Source organism: Condylura cristata, unplaced genomic scaffold, assembly GCF_000260355.1.
Source record: "Condylura cristata isolate star-nosed mole 26May11 unplaced genomic scaffold, ConCri1.0 scaffold00014, whole genome shotgun sequence".
In the NCBI taxonomy this organism is placed as follows: Eukaryota; Metazoa; Chordata; class Mammalia; order Eulipotyphla; family Talpidae; genus Condylura; species Condylura cristata.
The window spans coordinates 11393571-11398441 of NW_004567115.1; positions in this window are offsets into that span (position 1 = coordinate 11393571).

Consider the following 4871-nt stretch of genomic DNA (forward strand, 5'->3'; position numbering starts at 1 on the left):
TGGATGGTCAGGACTCACTCTGTTAGACCACATTGTTACTCTCCTCCTTCTGCATGTTAAGTGATTTAGGTCTTTGTTTCTGTATTTGTGTTTTGTTGCATAATAACAACCTATTTAAAATTTATTTCATGTATTATGTGTTAAAAATTTCTTTTAGTTTTAGCTTTTCAGTGAAAAGCTTCTTCTTTTTCCTTCTGTTTAGTGATTAATATTTCTGGGTAAAGAATTTTAGCCAGTAGAAGTCCTTTGCTTTATGTTCTTTCCATATCTCCTTCCTGTCCCTTTGTGCTTGTAATGTTTCCACTGAAGTCTGCTGACAGGCTGACTGGTGTTCCCTTATAGACTACCTTTTTTCTCTTGATGTTTTAAATATTCTGTCCTTGTTGAGTTTCAACAACTTTACTATAATGTGTCTTGATGTGAGCCTGTTTGGCGTTATTTTATTTGGAACTCTTTGGGCCACTTGGATCACACTGTCTGGTTTGTTTCCCAGTGAGATGTTTTTTAGCAATTATATCTTTAATTTTTTATGCCTTTACCTTTCTTTTCTTCTGTGCCCCTCCTCTCTACCCCATGATATAAATGTTATTTCACTTTTAGTTGTCTCAAAGTCTGACAATTAACCTGTTTTAATATTTTAAATTCTTTTTCTCTATATTTTTCAAAATGTGTTTGTTCTTCAGCACTGTGTTTTAGAGCTCACTAATTCTCTCCATGGCTTCTGTTTGTCTACTGTTGAAATCTTTAATTGTATGTTTAAAATCAGCTATTGTGTTCCCTAACTCCATTATTTATAATTGTAGCTGCTTCATATTTTCTTTATTCTGTTGTCATTTTATATCCTCTGTTGTTGTCATTATTATTATTTTTGGTTCTATAAGCATTGCTTGAACTGTTACCTTGAGCTCTTCTTCTGTCATGTTCTGCAGTTTGCTGGGTTGGACTCATCTTCTGGACTTTGGGGTTTTTTTTGCTGCTGCATTTATGATATATGTTCTGTCTTCTCATTTTGAATTTGTTTTGGTTAATAAATTGGGATAGATTTTCAGGCCATTGTTGTTGCACCCGTTGAAGTAATCTGATGACTGGTACTGGCAAGAGGTAGTAGGTATGAAAAAAAGGAGCACCAGAATAGTAGGACACCAAAGGATCACTTCCAGGAAACTCAGGAATGCAAATATCCTACTGTGCTCTAAGTGCCAGGGTTATGTGATGAGGATCCACACTGGTCTTTTCCTCTAAGCCAGTGCCTCGATCTTGGTGTCTCTTATAGTCTCACAGCCACTTCCACTCTAGGCTATTTTTAAGCATTAGATGCAGTGCTGGGCACCGATTACAGCTGATAGAGGATAACAGGCCAGGAGTTGTTCTCTTCTCCAGCACAGAGTCTTAATCAGGGCTGTTTGCTCCTATTTTTGACAGGTGCTTGAGCTCTAGTTTGTTGTATGTAACATTTATTTTGACTTAAGGTGGTTGTGAGGAGCATGGGGATATGTTTTGAATATTACATGCTTAGGCTTTGGGTAGCAGACTTTTCCATGAGAGGACCCAGGTATTTTGACCTGCTTCTCCCTGCTGAGTTGGGATCCACCTGCTATTATACTGATAGCCTCAGCACCAAGCCAGTAATTCTTGTTCTGGATCTCCACCATTGTGGATTTCCAACGGTGTATCCTCTGTCCAAGATGAAACTCATATAACCCCTTATCCAGTACAGTGCCGCTTGTAAGTTGCACTGCCCCGTTATCACTTAATGTTTTCCCAACCCCTTTTGGTGGAACCGGGGGCCGCCAAAAAGGGGGGCCGGGGGCCGCCAATTTCCCCCTAAGTTTTTTTTTTTTTTTTGGTGGGGGGAGATGAGGTTTATGGCTTTGTTTTACTGCAATTTAGTTGTGAGTATGTGGAGGAAGTGAGCCAGTCATTTTACTTTGCTACCACCTTATTGGAGTAGTCCTGCTTCTTAAAGAACCCAGTTATATCAGGTTACTGGGATAAGTTGGCAAACAATCCCAGGCTGCCAACTACTGTCCCAAATCAATTCCACTCTGCAAAAGGGGAGGGATTAACCATTAGCTATCTATGCCACACTATCTTTCCATCAAAGTATGTAATAAAATATATGAGATGTGAAGCAGAGAACTGAGGAATAAGGCTGAGAGGATAGAGAACCATTTTGAGTCAGGGATTTGTCTAGTGAGCAAAGAGATAGCATGCTCAGAAGTTGAAATGCATGTGGAGCATTAACCCAGTGGTGAAGTATTACTTGTATGCTCAATAACCCTGAAGACTTTTTCAGGGCAGAGGAAGTTGTGTACAGAACTTTGCAGTACTCGTTTTATAAACATTACTGAAAGCTTCTACAATTTTCCTACATTGGGATAAGAATAAAACAAATAGAAAACAGCACGTTAAAAAAATAACCATTCACTTAATTGTGGTAATGTTAGGATTCTTCCTACCAGGTATTGCTACTGTAGGGTCCCTGCCACCACGTCACCCAAAGTCCACCACCATAGTCCACTATGCTTCTTTCCCTCTTTGTTCCTACTGCTCTGTCACCTCCTCCCCACTGTTGATGTTTCAGTTCTATCATCAGCTTGCAATGGTTAGCTTTTAAGACTGTCTTTCTCTGGTTCTTAGTTCAGTTTCTCTATATTCCACATAAACATCACCTGATATTTATCTTTCTCCTTATGACTTATTTCATTTAGAATTATTTCTTTCAACTCCAACCAGGGTCACAACTGAGACTCATTGTTGGCCTCCTTTGGCCTCCATTCTCAATACCCTCACCCTCAGGAATTGTGTTGATGGGTCTGGGTCACTTCCTTGGCCGATGATAACAACTTTTATTCCACAAAGAGTTTGAGCCTTTCTCACACCATGTAGCTTCATATGTCCATTCATAGTTACAACAGAACAAGAGAGTAACGGGGCACAGAAGTGGGCTGCCTGGTTCCCACAAGTATCCTTTCTTGTTTCCATTTTGCAAAAGCAGCACTTCTGCTGATCAAGGTCAGTTACATTTGTGGTACAGTGATTCTTCTTGTCTTCTAGTTCCTGGACAGACAGAATTAAGAGTGCCTTGGCATCAGCTTCAGCTTGTAATTTAGTAGGATCCTTGGCTATCTCCTGGAATAAGTGTGCCCTCTTTGGGAAGTAGGACCCCTAACCCTACAGAGTTGAGAGTTGTGGAAATAAGAAACACAAAATCCTTCAGTGGAGCATTGTTGTGGCAATAAATGTAGAGAGTCCTGCTTCTATCTCTTGGTTTCCACATGCATGTATTCTTCCTATTGTGGATATATCACCACGTGGTGGTCTTTATATGGTGATATGTATCCTGAAGGAGGGGCATGGTCCAGACTAGTGCCTCTACACTGCACTTCATTGTCTTTTGAAGGCCATTTTCAGACCCGCTTCGGTTGAGCTTTCTAAGATCTTTGGAGCATTGCTACTTTAACAGTTAGGTCTTCATCCTGCTACTCAGCTGTGTATTCCCTTCCCTTGACACAGATAAAGATCCCTTTGTGAGCTATTTCAAAGGTCCTGTGGCTCTCTTACTTAACCAAAAACTGCTTATTAATGGCTCTCAGTCTCTCATGGTTTCTCTGCAGGGTGTTAATATAATTTAGTAGTAATCTGTTAATTTTTTTTGAAGATTTATTTATTTATTCATGCAGAACTGGGGTACATACAAGCCAGAGGGGAAGGGACAGTGAGAGGACTCACCAGAACAGAGTGGGGAGCAGAACAGGCAGGTCAATGAAATACATTGCTGAGGGGAGGAGCCGGCGAGACAGGAGAGGTCTGCCACACCATGCGGGTCATTCCAGGGCTGGGATCAAACTCGCACTAGCACTGAAGCGGCTGCAGCTAACTTGCTGCGCTGCGTTCTAACCCGTTGTGCCACCAGGAAGGGCGCGTAATCTGTTAATTTAACTATCTTTATAGGCATGTTCCCGTCTCCCATGCTTCTCAAATGTTCCCCTTCTCTGGGACATTTTCCCATGCCAACACTAGTAACATCTTTGGCAGTTGAACTACCAACTTGTGCTATGCTCTTAAGCTCTACCTGTTAACCAGGATGGAAAGTAGATGGATCGTCCAAATTCCTATCTTACCAAAAGAATACGTAAGACATATATCCACTATTTTAAGTTATTATTACTGTTTGATTACTGTTTGATCATGAGACAGGACATGAATGCAACTGGAGAAAGTTATGCTAAATGAGATAAGTCAAACAGGCAAAGACAAGTATGATATCACTTATATTTGGAATCTAAAAATGCCAACTTGTAAAAACAAAGAGTTGAATGATGATTACCAGGGATGAGAGGTGGGTGGATAGGACAGATGGTGTTTAGGGTACAAACTTGCAACTAGAGGTAAATAAGTACTAGAAAGCTAATGCATATTATAGTGAATATAGATAATAATATTGTTGTAATCATCAAACTTGCTAAGAGACTAGACCTTATTTCTTCCACCCAATAAAAATGCATAATTATGCACATAATAGAAATGCTAATTATGGCTATTATGACAATCATATTTTTAAAAGATTTACTTATTTATGCATGCAAGAACCGATGTACAAGCCAGAGGTGTGGGGTGGTGAGAGAATTCACCAGAGACAAAGTGGGGAGCAGAATAGACAGATAACTGAAATACATGCTGAGGGGAGCACTGTGCAGGACAGGAATGATCTCCTGCATCATGTGGGTCACCTCCCTGGCTGACTATCCAACTTGGACTGCAGCAGCTTCGGAGAGCTTCACAGTGTTGTGCTTTAACCCATTGTACCACCAGGGACCAAATATATTTCAATTAAAACACCAAAACCAACAAATTTTTATCTTACACCT